This window comes from Peromyscus maniculatus, chromosome 4, assembly GCF_049852395.1.
Source record: "Peromyscus maniculatus bairdii isolate BWxNUB_F1_BW_parent chromosome 4, HU_Pman_BW_mat_3.1, whole genome shotgun sequence".
NCBI classification, from domain to species: domain Eukaryota; kingdom Metazoa; phylum Chordata; class Mammalia; order Rodentia; family Cricetidae; genus Peromyscus; species Peromyscus maniculatus.
Window position 1 is genome coordinate 6681424 of NC_134855.1, and position 17519 is coordinate 6698942.

Genomic DNA, 17519 nt, shown 5'->3' on the forward strand with positions numbered 1-17519 from the left:
GACCAGCACTGTGTCTGTAGCATGGTGAGCCTCAGATGCCCCTGCCACGCCTTCCTTGAGATCCTGGTGGACAGTGCATCAGGAGCCACCTAAGAAGCAGTCACATAGCACTTAACCTCCCCAGGTGGAGGCCACGGGCTAGAGACAGCAGCACGTGAGCACAGGAGATGGGGGAGGGGGACAAACGGGAACAGAAGGAGGGGGGATGTGACGGTGCTGCCCAGATGGAGCGTACAGCACCTGTGCGGGTTTATTTAGCTTCCTTCCTAGTCGGCTCAGGGACTGCTTCCCACCAAGCCTCGAAGCATTCCTCGAGACAGTCCTGGTGGCTGGAAGGTCCGCACAGCCCCGTGGACCCAGGGGCCAGTCAGCAGCCGGAAATGCGGTAAGTCAAACCTGCTGTACCCAGAGTGATCATGTGGTAAAAATGGCTTTAAATACGTTCTTTCTCAGTGTAGCTAAAGGAAGGAAAAGGCCGCTCATGTGTTCTTTTTTTTTTTGGTTTTTCGAGGCAGGGTTTCTCTGTGTAGCTTTGCTCCTTTCTTGGAACTCACTCTGTAGCCCAGGCTGGCCTCTAACTCAGAGATCTGCCTGCCTCTGCCTCCCGAGTGCTGGGATTAAAGGCGTGCGCCGCCGCCGCCGCCGCCGCCGCCGCCGCCGCCACCACCACCGCCCAGCACGAGTTCTTAACTGCTGGGCATGTTCTCAATGGTGGAGCGCTTGCTTAGCATGACAGGTCCGGGTTCCATGCTCAGCACTGCAGAGCTAAGCAAAAGTCTGTTTGAAGTTGAGTAAATGAAAGTGGGCAAGCTGGACAGTGGTGGCGCTGCCACCTCTCAAAAAAATAAAAATAAAAATAAAAAAATTTTAAAAAAAAGAGAGAGAAAAAGAAAAGAAAGAAAATGGGCATGCTGACCCCTTTCCTGAGAAACCACAGAGGTCAGTGCTGGGGTGGGAGAAGCCTCTGGGCTTTCTTTGAACTAGTAGGTCTAGTTTGAGTCAAAATGGAAGAATTTGAGTTTCAACTCTTGAACCACCATTAATTTCTTCCAAGCAGATGATGGGCCATCTGAGCCTAGCACATAGCAGAGGTGAGGTTGTCGTGTACGTTCAGAAGCAATACTGTAGGTAAATGTACAGTTTTAAAATAGTCACTTTTCACTTAGGCTCAAGTGATTATGAGTTCTATTTTTTTTCTTCCTTAATACTCCAAAATAAGAAGCCAGTACCAAAGCTATTAAATGTATTTATAACCTAATAAGATAGTAGTTAGTCCCCAGAGGATCCTGGCCTGCCAAATATTGCACTAACCTTGATGTATGGAAGCTAAAAGCTCCCTCCAGAACTGCCCATCCTGTTAATTTGGGGTCAGCAATGCTGTGATAAAATTTCACTTATTAGGGTTCACAAAAAAGACCCTCAACCGCTGGCACTCCAGCCATGATGGATGGGTGCTGGGTCTTTAAACAGGCTGGCGGTCCCTCAGGATTGGGGCTGGCTTTGAATTCTCAAAGCCACTTGCTCCCGAATGCTGACTTTACAGATATGTGCCACCATGCCTGGCTCTTGGGGTTTTTTGTTTTGTTTTTTTATGGCTACTGAACACCATCACTGCTTTGGCCCCAGAGCATTGAGGTTGCTGAATCCAGTCAGCTCCAAGCCCTTCCTGTAGCATTTGGATAATGAGGTAGAAATGCCTTCCAGGCCAGCCCAGGGAGCGGCAGAGGATAACTGACGCTGCTGGGGAGGGGCTGTCTCCCTCAAGGAAGCAGCTTTCCACTAAGCCTTTTTCTTGCACGTGGGGACGATTCAGTGGTAGATCACTTGCCCAGCCAGCACCAAAATGAAACATAAAAAAGGTCAAATTTGTAAAGGTGATCCGTGCTTAGCAGAGTACAGAAGCCAAGCTCCACCATGGCAGTGTGGCCTACGCTGAATTATCCTCCTGGGGCTGAGGTAGCGAGTGGCAATGGGTCCTCCTTAAATTGCTGAACTCTGCCATCCAAGAAGTAAGACTTCAGACATCAGCAGCTCATTCCCTTTCAGCTTCATTTCCAGGACTCAGGCACCGCTAGCTCCCTCCTTTTGCCAGGACCAACAATGACCCACTCTGTTCTAAAGACCCTGCATGGCCTGGGTCTCCACCCTTGTGACAGCCTCGCAAGGCAGGACACTAACTTGGAGAAAATAAGAAAACAGCTTAGTACCCTGGCCCTGGGCTGGGGAGGCATCCAAGTCAGTGAAGTGCTTTCTAGAAAAACATGAGGCGGGTTTGACCCAGAACCTAAGGGAAGAGGCTGGGCATGGTGGCGAGCCTGTAATCAAGCACAGACATGCAGAGGCAGGAACTCAGGGCTTGCTGACCAGCCAGCCTAGAAGTCTGCAAAGTCCAGTGACAGGGCCTGCCTCAAGGAGATGGTGAAGCCAGAGGGACATGGCTCAGCTGATAAAGGCACTTGAGTTCAAGCCTCATGGTGGAAGGAGAGACCTAACCAATTCCTACAAATTGTCAGTTGTCCTCTGACCTGTGTGCAGTGACACCACACACACACACACACACACACACACACACACACACACACACACACACGTAAAAAAAGAAAACAAGGGGCTGGAGAGATGGCTCAGTGGTTAGGAGCACTAGCTCTTCAAGGGACCCAGGTTCAATTCCCAGCACCCACATGGCAGCTCATAACTGTCTGTAACTCCAGCTCCTGGGATCGGATGTCCTCATACAGACATACAGGCAGGCAAAACACCAATTCAAATGAAATAAAAATAAATATTTTTTTTAAAAAAGGCAGGCATGATGGCGTATGCCTTTAGGCAGATCTCTGAGTTCGAGGCCAGCCTGGTCTACAAAGCGAGTTCCAGGACAGCCAGGGCTGTTACACAAAACAAAAAAAAAAAAAGAAAGGAAAGAAAGAGAGAGAGAAAGAAAGAAAAAGAAAAGAAGGTGGGCAGCTCCTGGAGAACAGCATTGACCACTGGCTTCTCAGGTGCACGAATGTACGCACACACAAGCCCAATTGCCACCCAAGGCCTGTATGAGACACCTATCATCCAGTGACTTCCAGCCAAGGGCTCAGAGTGTCCATAGTAAACCCACTGCCTGCTGGTGTAAAGAGGAGTTCAAAGGTGGTGGTAGTAGTTCTTTACTCTTTTGAGGGACCCGCCACCCAGCTCCCAAATAAATCACACATGGAGGAGGCTTATTCTTAATTACGAATGCTCAGACTTAGCTTGGCTTGTTTCTAGCCAGCTTTCCTTAACTTTAAATTAACCCGGCTGTCTTTTGCCTCTGGGCTTTTCCTGTTCTACTTCTGTAAATCTTACTCTTCCTCTGTGGCTTCCTGGGTGACTGGCCCCTGAAGTCCTCATCTTTCTCTGGCTACTTTTTTCTCTCTTTCCTTCCAGATTTCTCCTTCTACATATTCTCTCTGCCTGCCAGCCCCATTCTCCTGCCTTGCTATTGGCCATTCAGTTCTTGGGGTTTTTTGTTTTGTTTTGTTTTTTTGTTTTCAGAGCTGAGGACTGAACCCAGGGCCTTGTACTTGCCAGGCAAGCACTCTACCACTGAGCTAAATCCCCAACCCCATCCATTCAGCTCTTTATTAGACCATCAGGTGTTTTTAGACAGGCACAGTAACACAGCTTCACAGAGTTAAACAAATGCAGCATAAACAAAAGTAACACACCTTAAAATAATAGTCTACGACACAAAGGTCACAGGCTTATCCAGCAGTGTGGAACACTGCAGAGTGTCTTCCTCAGCTGTGCTGATCCTGCCCCTTCTCAGGCTGGCAGCACCTGACCCTTCCCCCGCTGACACCCTAGCTCCCGCAGGCTCCAGTCAGCCCACTTGACTGACCTTTGTTGGTCCCTTCGGCTCTTCTTGTCCTTGTAAGGGTGGTTTGCTCTGCTCCTCCTCTTTTCCATCACCCTGCCTAGGCTTTGTCCTTCCAGAAGGTTCTTTACTGTCATCCGAGGCTCTGTAAAAATAACTGACACTCCAGAGCCTCCAAAATCCACACCACTTTTAGCGATTCCATTCCATTATGAGCGTCCCTCTGTGGTGGTGCTTGCCACTGTGCTGCGATTTTGTGGACGTCATCCACGCTTCACCCTCCTGTGCCCGTGGCTCTCAGACGCAGGCGCCAGCCTTGTTTATTTGTTTGTTGTTTGGCACTGGGGCTCAAAACCAGGGCCTTCACCCATGCTAGGTAAGCACTCTGCCAGAGAGCATCCCAGCCCCCTTTACATTTTGAAACAGGATGCCCAGACTGGCCTTGAACTTCTTCAATCCTGCCTCAGTGTCCCAAGCAGCTGGGATTGCTCGTGTGTGCCATCTCACCTGAGGAGCCACACGGTAGTCGCCTCTGATTGGCTGTCCCTGGCATAGTCCCAATTCACAGCCAATAAATGCCGCTTGATTTCTTTTTATTTATCTTTTCTAAATGCAGATGAGCTATTTGGTATTTGTCCACCAGTTACTATCATAAACTGTTTTGTTTCTTTTGTTTTTCGAAATACAGTTTCTCTGTGTGGCCCTGGCTCTCCTGTAGACCAAGCTGGCTTTGAACTCAGAGATCCTCCTGCTTCTTCTGCCTCCTGAGTGCTGGGATGAAAGAGCAAAGCATCATCACACCTGTCTACCATAAACTTTTTTAAATTAAAAGAAAATTTGACATACTACTAGGGAAGTACACATGCCACAGTGTGTGCACGTGGAAGTCACAGGTCAGCTTGTAAGAGTCAGTTCTTTCACTGTGTGAGTTCTGGGAATCAAAATAGAATTGACAGCAAGCACTGTTATTCACTGGACCGTCTCACCATCCCCCACCAAAACCCACCTCCACCTCCCCCTGCCTCCCCCTGCCTCCCCTGCCTCCCCTGCCTCCTCCCCCTGCCTGCTCCTGCCTCCCCCTGCATAGACTCTGTTTCAAAAATCCTTGCATGAGGAAGGGTTGAGGCTGTGGTTTCGTGGCAGAACACCTGAGTTCCCGGGACTACAGCAAAACGCCTTTCTGAGAAAATTCAGCATCCAATAAATTTAGGAAGTCTTTGAATTCCTGCTGGCTGAGAATTCCGTGGTAAATGTGAGTTCCCTTCTAAACCCAAATGAAAGATTTGGAATCAGAACAGGTGACTTCCTGCAGGCCCGGGGAGATACCCAGTCAGTAAAATGCTGCTGCACAAGCATGAAGACCTGAGTTTGATTACCGGAACATGGGGGACAAAGCCAGGCATGGGGGAAAATGCCCAGCACTGAGGCGGTAGAGACAGGTGGATCCCCAGAGTTCCCTGGAAAGCTGGCCTAGCCCAGTTGGCAAGTTCTAGGCCAGTGAGAGACCTTGTCTTGAAAGCAAGGTTGATGGCTCCCCAGGGTCTGGTTTAAGAACAATCAGGCAGAAGAGCGCAGTGGGGGCATCAAGAAAAGGGTTTGCAGCCAGGCAGTGGTCCCAGCGCTCAGGAGGCAGAGGCAGACGGATCTCTGAGTTCAAGACCAGCCTGGTCTACAAAGTGAGTTCCAGAACAGCCAGGGCTACACAGAGAAACTGTCTCAGAAAAAAGAAAGAAAGAAAGAAAGAAAGAAAGAAAGAAAGAAAGAAAGAAAGAAAGAAAGAAAGAAAGAAAGAAAGAGGGAGGGAGGGAGGGAGGGAGGGAGGGAGGGAGGGAGGGAGGAAGGAGGAAGGAAGGAAGGAAGGAAGGAAGGAAGGAAGGAAGGAAGGAAGGAAGGAAGGAAGGAAGGAAGGAAGGAAGGAAGGAAGGAAGGGTGGGTTTCCGTAGAGTCGGGTGTGGTGGTGCAGACCTATAGTCCAGAGAGAGGAAGGGGGGGGTGTTTCTGGTTGGGAAAAGCACTGGCTTTGTTGGCAGGTCAAACTCCATGTTCCCCACACCCCCACACTAACTGTTCATTTCTGCTGGAAATTTGACCAGAAAGGCATACTCCAGTGAAACTGGCGCTCTCTGAAGCAGGTGTTTACCTATTATTTGGTTCTTCACCCAGCCCTAAAACTTGTGGCAATTGATCAAGAACCAAGAGTTAGTTCTGGATCCCTTTGGATTTGTGATTTTTTTTTTTTTTAAAAAAAACCAATCTGGGGGCTGGAGAGATGGCTCAGCGGTTAAGAGCACTGCTTGCTCTTACAGAGGTCCTGAGTTCAATTCCCAGCAACCACATGGTGGCTCACAACCATCTGTAATGGGATCAGATTCCTTCTTCTGGTGTACATGAAGACAGCCCTCATATACATAAAATACATGAATAAATAAATAAATCTTTAAAAAAAAAAAAAAAAACCAATCTGGGCTTGAGCAATGAAAGAATGTTTCTACTGGAAAGTACAGAATCTGGGCCAGATGATGAGGGTGAGGGATGACATATGTAATAAACACTGCATTACTTGTGAATTGACTCTGGAGGGCAGGGCATGGGCTTTTTCTGACTGCCTGGAATTAGAAAGAGCAACCGTGAAGAGTTTGACTCACCCTGGAGCCCTGCCAAGGAAGCACTGTCCAGTTCCTCTGGGGGTGGCTGGGTAAGTGTCGGGGCAATTGTTCCAATCTTCCCATGCAGAGGTACCAATCCAGATGTTAGGACATTTCGGAAGCCTCTCCCACCACACTATGATAGGCTGAGTCAAAAAATTTACTCTCAGGGCTGGGGAGGATAGATTGTCCAGTCAGTTCAAATGCTGGCCATACAAGTTTGGTCCTCAGAGCCCATAAAAAAGAAAAGAAAAAGAAAAAGCTGGCACTCAGGGGGGAGAGAGGCACATCCCAGGGGTCACGGCCGGCCGGACAGCCTTGCCTGATTGGCAAGCTCTAGGCCCTGCCAAAAAAACTGGGCGGCTGGAAGGTGCTGGTGCACACCTTTAATCCCAGGGCTACACAGAGAAACCCTGTCTCAGACGGGGGGCGGGGGGGAGAAAGGGGGGTCTCCTTTCTGGGCTGGAGAAATAGCTGAGAGGTTAAGAGTACTGACTGTTCTTCCAGAGGTCTTGGGTTCAATTCCCAGCACCCACATGGTGACTCACAAACATCTATAGTGAGATCTGGCGCCCTCTTCTGGCATGTAGGCATAAATGCATGCAGAACACTGTCTACATAATAAATAAATATTTAAAAAGAAAAAAAAAAAAATCTAGGTGAATGGTACCTAAGGAATGACATCCAAGATTGACCTCTGGCCTCCACCCACATATGTATGTGCACCTGCACACACACACACACACACACAATTTAAAATGTCAAAACACTGCTATGAATTCAGCAATGATAAAATACATTTTAAAAGCATACCATTGCCGGGCGTGGTGGCGCACGCCTTTAATCCCAGCACTTGGGAGGCAGAGGCAGGCGGATCTTTGTGAGTTCGAGGCCAGCCTGGGCTACCAAGTGAGCTCCAGGAAAGGCGCAAAACTACACAGAGAAACCCTGTCTCGAAAAAACCAAAAAAAAAAAAAAAAAAAAAAGCATACCATTGCAGAGGAAACTTCAAAGCCTCTGTGATATATATCACCATATCCAGCGTCCTTTCTGAGCTTTAATCATTCACTCATTTATCATTTTACTTACTGCTGATTTTTTCTTTAAGACAGGGTCTCTTGCAGCTCAGTCTTCCCTCAAACTCACTGTGGAGCGGGTGACTGGGAACTCCTGATCCCTTTACCTTTGCCCACACAGCGCTTTCAATTACAGATGTGCACTACAGCGCCTGGTTTATTTGCTGCTAGGAACCAAACCCAGGGCCTGTGTGACTGCCAGAGAAGCACTCTGCCGATTGAACCACTTCCCTTTTGAGACAAGTGCTCACTATGTTGCCTGGCCAACCCCAAAATTCTGTGTTAAAGTGCCCTCCTGCCTCAGCCTCCCAAGTAGATGGGATTATAGGCATCCCTAGCTTCTCAAATATTTATTGGCCACCTGCTTTTGCCCAGGCATGGGCCAATAGATATCTTCAGGGGTTATAAAAATCATTCCAAGCCAGCGGTGGTGGCGCACGCCTTTAATCCCAGCACTTTTAACCCAGGCAAAGGCAGGTGGATCCCTGTGAGTTCGAGGCCACCCTGGTCTACAGAGTGAGTTCCAAGACAGCCAGGGTGTCACAGTGAAACCCTGTCTCAAAAACAAAAAAATGATTTCAGTAAACAAAGAGATGGACATTTCCTGGTCAGGCCTTTGCTTTGTGTATGCTCCCTTGTTTGTGTGTGCTCCCTGGTCTGTGTGTGCTCCCCGGTCTGTGTGTGCTCCCCGGTCTGTGTGTGCTCCCCGGTCTGTGTGTGCTCCTCGGTCTGTGTGTGCTCCTCGGTCTGTGAGTGCTCCCCGGTCTGTGTGTGCTCCTCGGTCTGTGTGCTCCTCGGTCTACACGTGCTCCTCAGTCTGTGTGTGCTCCCCGGTCTGTGTGTGCTCCTCGGTCTGTGTGCTCCTTGGTCTACACATGCTCCTCAGTCTGTGTGTGCTCCTCAGTCTGCGTGTGCTCCTCGGTCTGTGCGTGCTCCTCAGTCTGTGAGTGCTCCCCGGTCTGCGAGTGCTCCCCGGTCTGCGTGTGCTCCTCGGTCTGCGAGTGCTCCTCGGTCTGCGCGTGCTCCTCGGTCTGTGTGTGCTCCTCGGTCTGTGTGTGCTCCCCGGTCTGTGTGTGCTCCCCGGTCTGTGTGTGCTCCCCGGTCTGTGTGTGCTCCCCGGTCTGCGTGTGCTCCCCGGTCTGTGTGTGCTCCCCGGTCTGCGTGTGCTCCTCGGTCTGCGTGTGCTCCTCGGTCTGCGTGTGCTCCTCGGTCTGCGTGTGCTCCTCGGTCTGTGTGTGCTCCTCCGTTGGCGAAACTTTCCAAATCCAGACCTACAAGTGGCTTTAACCATCAACTGGAGAGAAGGATTCTCACGCCAAGCTGACTGTGGATGGCAGCGGGCCTCCTTTCAGCTGTGGATGTGCCTCAACCACTGAGCTTCACTGTCCTGAAAAGACCCCAGTTACAGCACTTCCTGTAGTAGCTGGATAGCTACCCTCAAGCTGGTCTGCTTAAAAAACAATTTTTTTGTTTTATTTTTAGTTAGCCCATCATTTACTGTCAATTCTGGGTAGGAAGGATGAAACTTTCACATGGCGATTCCTGTTTCTGCCTCTCAGAATTTTCCCTCCCCGCCCCCTTAATTTATTGTATGTGTTTGTGTGTCTGCCTGAGTGTATGAATGTACACCAAGTACATGCAGATGTCCTCAGAGGCCGCCAGGCCATCCCCTGGAGCTAGATTTACTGGCAGTTATGAGATGATGTGGGTGCTGGGACCCACCCCCTGGTCTCCTGCAAGGGCACCGGGTGCTCTTCAGGGCTGAGCCATTGCTCCAGCCCCCACCCCCACCCCCTTTTCCTTTCTTAAAAACAATGTGTTTATTTTTATTTTTATATGCATTGGTGTTTTGTCTGCATGTATGTGTCTGTGTAAGAATGCTGGGTTCCCCTGGAACTGGAGTTACAGACAGTTGTGAGCTGCCATGTGGGTGCTGGGAATTGAACCTGTGTCCTCTGGAAGCCCTGAGCCATCTCTTCAGCCTCTCCCCACCCCCTTTTTTCAAAGGAGGCAAAGACTCGTGTAGCCCAGGACGTCCATGAGCTTTTGTGAAGCTAAGGCTGGCCTTTTCTGTTCTTCATCTATAATATCTCAAGAGACCTTTACTACAGCTCAGCTTGAAAGCAAGGGGAAACTGAGGCTCTTAAGTAACCCGAGTTCAAGATACTCCCACCCTGAAGTTGTGCAAGGCCTGCATGACCTGCAGCAGATCGCAGGCTGAAGGTGGAGGAGTGGATATAGTGAGTGATGATTTGAGCTGTCAGGAAGGTGAACCTGGTGGAATGCTGTGACCTTGGACACGGTGTTTATGCCACATTCCTTACATGGGTCAAGCGACTAATCACAGATTTGTTAATGTAGTCTCCTGGGTGCGGAACAGGTGTCTGTAAGGAGAGGCTCCAGGAGCCCAGGTGTCCTGTGGCCTGCTGGGGCGGCTGTCCTTAACCTGCAGCCATTGGAGAGCAGGACCACAGAAGCACTCGTTAGACTCCCCTTTCCTTCAGGAGATTTGTTTATTGTTGTTTGGCTGGTTTTTGTGGGGTTTGTGGTTTGGTTTTTATTTTGTTTTTGAGACTGGATATGACCCTTAGCCCAGGCTGCCTTGGAGCCCATGGCAAACTTTCTGCCTCCACCTCCCAAGTGTCAGGATCACAGGCGTGAGGCACCATACCCAGTCTTCTCGATGATCTTGAGGGGAAGGGCGGCTCACAGAGGATGTCTTGAACCCCATCCCTCCCACACACTTCATTAAGTCTGACTCTTCATCTTGGAAGGCAGCTGCCACCACCCTGCCCTCCTTCTCTGCTACCTAGCTTGTTGCGCCAGCCTGGTCTCCCCGGGGCCCCCCTGTTCCCTCCCACCATCAGCCCACTCAGCTCAGAAACCTTCATGGGGCCCCCAGTTTCTATACGCCACACCCCAAACTCTCCCGTCTGTAGTCTTAGACTTCCTGGTTGGTTTCTCCCCGCCTCTCTGCCAACCTCCGAGTCCTCTCCTTGGTTTTTGCCTCGGCTTCCCTATACCCACGAGCACTGCGAAGACCCCGTGTCCCCTGTGTCGGGCATACACTTTGTCTTCCCTCCCGCCACAACGGTCAAGGCCACTACTAAGACCACCCGCTCTGAGAGACACCTTCCAGCCCGGCAGCTCCGGTCCCTCCATAACTCCCTGGGAAGCTTGGGTCCCCAGGCGTCATTTGCATTCGTGAAGGCGCAAAGAGCCACTGGATCCCCTGTTCTCCGCAGTTCAGGCATTCACCCTGTGCATGCTTGTTCACTTGAAGTTAAGAGTATCTGTCTCCTCTGGTCTTGAGGCAAGCGTGGGTGTGGCACCCACAAGGTGAGAGACAGGAGCCTAAAATACTCCCCAAAGATAGAGAGACATCAAATTCTTCTGGAGAGAGCTAAAAATGTGCAAACTGTACCGTTATGGCTTGTGTTCCCTCTTGAGAGTCCAGGCATCCAGCAGATTCATAGCCAGCCAAGGCTTCAGCAATGACTGAGTGATGAAGTGATGAGGTTGGCTTTGCCACATCGCAGTTTCTTCCCTGAAACGTCCTGTTCCATTGAGGGCCCTTGCTGCCTCCCACCTCACCGAGACCAGCTATCACAGCCCCAGCGACTGGGATTGGCACCCTCACGCCCATGACTGAGCTCCTTTTGTGGCATCAGGTCCCTTCACTCTCAGGCTGTGTTTTGTTTTTGAATTTAGAAAACTGACTGGCTGGGCTCTGCTTTAAAGGACACACTTGTCCTTGTCCTTTGAGTAGTCTTTCACGGTCCCCCTAACTCAGTAGCCTCACTGAGTCACAGATTACTTTCAGAAGTCTAGACCCCAAAGAGTCCCCCCAGCCCCACCCCTGGCCTAGGGCAGGGTGAAAGTCGACTTGTTACTCCACAGAAAGCCTGGAAGGCAGGGTGTCCTGTGATCAGAGCGGCACTTGGGGGATTTCTGAGGGTTGCAAGGGCAACCTCCAAATCTGAGGCTGGGAGCCCCCTCTCTAAGTGTGACCCTGAGCTGCTCCAGGCAAGATGCTTACATGCTTTTTAAAGACCCTGGCAGCTCCTGCAGGGTTGCAGGGATTGACCTCTTGACCTCCCTTGAGGCTGATAACATAGGACTTGTTCAGACAGTAACCTGAGGAATAGGCCCTGCGGGACAGTCTCTCGCCCTGTTCACAGGAGAGGAACAGTCTCCTGGGAGTGTTTGTAGCCCTGTGGACACAGGAGAGCCGGCTGAGCACTGCTGCGACTCTGCCACTTAAACATAAGCAACACATGCCCACGCTGCCTTCATCTTTGCCAGTCACTCCAGGACCTCAGGGTTTCCTGCCAGCCACAGAAGAGCCCCTGGATCTTCCTAAAGGTCCCCCTGGAAAGAGGAACGAGGGGAAGTTTGATCTCCGTGACTTCAGTCTGGGGGATCCCGTTCCTTCCAGCGTTGCTGATCTTCGTAGATTCCAGATCACAGACCAGACATGGCGCTCTGGCTGCTTTCGTGCTGTGCCGTGTTCCTCAGCTTTGGCCGGGCTGCACAACATTATAGTTCCGCCTTCTTGTCTTTAATGCATTGCTCTTTAAAGTGGGTGGTCCCATCACGGCATCTCTACCTCCATTAGAGTACCTTAATCAATGGCTGACAGTTTCAGATCTGGGATCATTAGACCTGATCCTCACCCCCTACAAACAGCCTTGCACCTACATCTGATGCCCACCTGTAACTACAGGTATTTGGAGAGATTCGTACTCCAAACAATAGACAGGGCTGTGCTCAAACTTGTGCCTACTTTTCCCACTGAGTTCCTGGGTCTCTAGAGAGAGAGATGTGAGTCTAGGCCCTTAGAGTTCAAAAAGGCTTCCTGCCTTTCTGTTTAACCCATGGAGGAGTGGAGAGGGAGAGCGCCAGTACAGCATGGAATGTGTCACGCATTTCATCAGAAGGAATGGTTTCCCCAAGGGTTCCCTGGAATGTATTGTTGGCTCACAATCGTTGGACTAGAGTGACTGCTCTGTGGATAAGAGTGTCCGCTGTGTAACCATGGGAACATGAGTTCAAATTCCCAAAACCCAGGTTAAAGAAGAGCTGGGCCTGGCCACTGGCATCTGTAAGGCCAGCCAGCTGTCACTGGGGAGGGGGGCAGAGCCAGGAGGATCTGGGGCTTGCTGACCACCAGTCCAGCTCCAGCTTCTTAGAGAGACTCTGTCTCAGAGGAATTAGCTGGAGAGTGACAGAGCAGGACACCTGCATCCTCTTCTGACCTCTGCACATACACACATGTGTGCAAACATCACACACACACACTCGGAAACACACCCACATTTGTCAGTGGAAGCCATTGCAGGTACTGTTGACTTGGCCACTGAGGGAGAGAGCAAGGTCAGTTACAGAAAGCCCTTAGCTCCTGGGTGTCTCCTGTTGACCAGGTCTTAAAATTAAACCACCAGCAGGGCTAGAGAGATGCTCAGTGGTTAGGAGCACTGGCTGTTCTTCCAGAGGACCCAAGTTCAATTCCCAGCACCCACATGGGGTCTCACAACTATTTGTAACTCCAGTTCCAAGAAATCCAATGCCCTGTTCTGGCCTTAGGCCCCAGGCAGGCACCTAGTGCAGACAAAACACTCATGCACATAAAGTAATACAGTGAAAAAAATTAAACCACCAGCTTTCAGCTCTATGGAAAGGCAGGATGGCCAGAAGCTCTGAGTGGACAATAGGATGAAAATGGTACGGAGCAGGTTTAGGGGGATGCTGGCCTATTGGAAGGTTGCTTGGAATGTTGCTTTCCCAGGAGGGCCCTCTGATTCCATGCCCTCCAGTTGTGAGCCATCTCATCTTAGTGGGAGCCTACCAACTTCTGACTTTCCCTCTTTTAAGAACTGTGGGTGAACAAGACAGACCCCAAGTGCTTATGACTGAAAGATGAACCAGCAGACATCCTGACGATGCAGTGGGATGGGTCCCAGGTAGCTTGGGTATAAGTTGGACATGATGAGCTTGATCGAGCACAGCCCAAAGTGGAAACAAGAATCACTGCTCACTGCACAGTGATCGAACCCCTGGCACTTTGCAAAGCACCTGACAGTCACCAAGTCTTTATACTATTCCTGAAGACATTCGGACATTAAAAAAAAGTTTCCTTTGACGTGTGAAAAATCAAAGCAGTGAGTTTTGGGGTCCATAACTTACTGCTTTATCAGAAGTTGAGCCGCCCTAATGAGACTTTAGATCTAAAATTTCTGTGGGAGAGAGAGTACAGTGACCCACATGTCTGAGTGTCCAGGAGGCACAGGAGGCAGGTATTAGGGCGAGGCTTTTCCTGTCATGTGTCATCCGTCGGTTCCCAGACTTCCATGCTGGGAAAAATGTGGGGCTCTGGTTCCAGCAGAAGCAGGACTGGTCACAGAGGGGCTGACACATTCTGTTCAGAGGAGTGCCCTGGATGAACTGACCTCCCAACTTCTCTGACACCAAGTGCTAAGGTTTGTGGAAGTTCCAAAGGCTACTTGTTCTCTGAGAGCACAAAACAGTGTCTCTGAAAGCCAGGCATTACCGAACTCAGCCTTCTCCAGTCTTGACTGACAGTGAGGCATCCTTCTCTTTGAACAGGCTGCTTTTCAGGGGGTGAGGTTGGTGAGAATAGGAACAGGAGAGAGAGAGAACAGATCAGTCAAAGAATTTTCTCATTAAGTGGCCAGAGGCAAAGATTCCAAGGAGTTAAGCCCTATGATGAAAGGGAGCAGAGAGGGACAGCTTGTCAGGGTTGGGGGTAGGGGCTGATGAAGGGCATGGAAGAGACAACAGAGTGCACCCCCCAGGGGGATGCTACCCTCACTGCTGCCATCAGCTCAGGCCCTCACAAGCCCACTGTGCCCACTGACTCTGCACCCACAAGGCTTTGCTAGCCACTTCTGTTACACCACAGCCATTTGAGGCAGGCACATTGCCAGACCCATTTTATAGATCAGAAAACTGAGGATTGAAGGGTCTGATTCACTTTCACAGGGTTAAGTAGTTCCCATTACAGGTGCCCAGCCTCAGAGATACCATGAAGGAAGTCCGAGTGTCTAGTAATGGTGGAGTCACTGAATTCGAGAAAGCGCTGGGCCAGCACTGAGTGGCAGGGCTACATGACTGAGACCAGGACACCCGGGGGCACAGAGGCTGGTGAGGAGCTGACTCTGCAAGAAGCCCAGGAGAAGAAAGCCGAGCAGAGCACAGCTGGTCCCCAGGCTCGGGGAGGACTGGAGTGCACGGGAGGAGGACCATCAGGTAGACAGTTAAGTACTTCTCAGCCTTTTGGCTAAGGTCAAATGTAGGAATACAGGGCCTGCCAAGAGCGCTGCCCCCGGGCGTCCGTGAGCTTCCTGTTTGCACAGAAGGACAAGATTAAAAGGAAGAGTAGAACTCTGGCCAGTGTTCAACCACTCTTCTCCCTTTCCGGTTTATCTTTCCCATGGCTCTTCTCACCCGCTGTGACATGGGTCCATATTTATGTCTCTTTCCCATGAAAGCATGGCAGTGTGTCCGCATCTTCGTGGCTCGGATTTTTCCTACTACACTATCCACTTCCGGATCCCAGCATCTTCCCCCATGCGTGGTACTTAGTGACTGTTCAATAAACATTTGTTGAATGAATGAACATGTGACATGAGCTTCACCATAGGGGCTCCAGGCGCTGTAGGGCTCCACACCGGTTGATTCTGCTTGCAGCATGGCAGCCTTGCCTTTCCTACTAGGACCCCCAGTTACTTGTCCTGCAGCCTGAGCAAACTGGGTGAGCATGTGTGAGGACCCCAGGAGGCAGGCTCAAAGTCAGAAGCCAAGCACTCTGCTTACATATGAAGAACAAGCGAAAAAGCAGAAATCCCAACAGTGACCAGTGTGGACATTGGTCAACCTCTTCCTTTATTAAAGCTGATTAAAAGAAAATGCAGACAAAAGGCAGAGGGGCACCCCTCCCCCTCCTACAGTGCCTGTGAGTCCCACAGGGCCTGGGGACTCTATTCTGACTCTAAGGAGGGGGATTACAGCTCCCCCCACGCTCCTGTCTGAAACTCTTAGTGAGGCCTCCAAGCAATCACATGTCATGACTTTTATTCTTAAGCAGCTTTCAACTCTGAAGAGAGTGCTCACATCAAGTCTAAGGTTAACTATTTGCTCTGGGGAGATCTGCCCAGAGCAAAGAGAAGTTCCTATCTTCCAGGGTGTCTTTAAAAGGCCTTGGTCATCAAAGCTGTCTGGCAAAGCCCTATGACTTCTGAATGAAGGCCAGCAGCACTCCTGGTCTGATGTTTGATGGACAGGAGGTTGGCTTTACATTAAACACGTGACTGCAGGAATGCTTATGTGCAGCTTGCTCTCACTGTGTTCTAATCCAAGGTGTGCCCAGAGGGTTTCTGCCTGCTCATAACACTGGGACCCACAGGGTTACCTTCTTCTTCTTTTTTTTTTTTTTTTTGGTTTTTCGAGACAGGGTTTCTCTGTGTAGCTTTGCGCCTTTCCTGGGACTCACTTGGTAGCAGTGCAGGCCTATAATCCCAGCCACTCCAGAGTCTGAGGCCAGAGATCAGAAGTTCAAGGCCTGCTTGAGTACCTTAGCAAGACACTGTCTCAAACGTGAATGGCATCTGGCTTCTCTCACCTACCTCCTTATGGGGCTAGCTGCCAGAAAGGCCGGTCAGGACCGAGAGATCAGCTTCAGACACGATGCAAAGGGGAAAAAGAGATGGGTGATCTGTCTGTCCATTCATTCATTCATTCAGCAACTGGTTCATTCATTTGTTCGCTCATTCACTCATCCTGCAAATGACTAGTACTGTTCATTCAGTGCTACATTCTCTGCAGGCCATGAAGAAAACAGATCAGAGCCTGGGGCTTGGGAGACAGATCAACTGGTAAAGCATTTGCTGGGCAAGCATTTGGAACTGAGCTTAGAACTCATAAAAAGCCAGGTATAGTGAGTGCATGCACTTGTTAGCTCAGCACTGGGAAGGCAAGGGCAGGCAGATTCCGAAGCACATTCACCAACCAACTAGTCTAGCCTATTTGGTGAATTCCCCAGCCAACGAGAGATGGTAGATGGTTCCTGAGGACACCAGCTGAGGTTGATTTCTGGCTTTCACACATGAACATGCATACACACCTCTGCACATTTGCCTTCCCACCCCCACACAGAAACAGTCCCTGCCCTCTGGAACATACTCTTAGAAGTTCCTACTATTTCAACACATATTTATTAAGTACTAAGTGTGGAAGAAATAGGAAAGAAATGAGTTCTCATCCTTATGTAGTTTACAAGACAGTGGTGGGTAATGCAGATAATTAGCACACAATTGTACAGGGCGTTAATTAATCACACTGTGATTACTACAAAGAACTACAGAGGACCAAGAGAGTCGATTACAAAGGACAATGTTGGAGAGTCAATTACCAGGAACAGGGTTTGTGACTCAATGGGAAAACTAGAGAGCAGACTCAGAAGAAAATTCAGTGGGGGAAAATATCAGAGGCAGCACCCGGGGCCAATGGATGTCACAGGGCTCAGGTCCAGGGGAGGCAAGACCCACTTGGAAGCTGCACCTCCCTGGAAGCTGGACAGGATGAGATAGGAGCAAAGAAGAGAATAAGCCATCTCCCCAGGAAGTGAGAAATGGCTATGTGGAAATAATTGGAGGTCCTGAAGCTGTCCTTACCAGCTTGCTTCTTGCTGATCAAGAATATTTACAGTATCAAGTATGGTGGCACACACCTTTAATCCCAGCACTCAGGAGGCAGAGGCAGGTGGGTCTATGAGTTTGAGGCCAGCCTGGTCTATATGATGAGTTCCAGGCTAGCTAGTGAGACTTTGTCCCAGGGCAGAGGCGGGGGTGGAGGAGTGAGTATATTTAGATCCGGTGGTACATCCTGTAGTCCCAGCACTTGAAACTGAAGTGGAGGACCTTGATTTCCTGG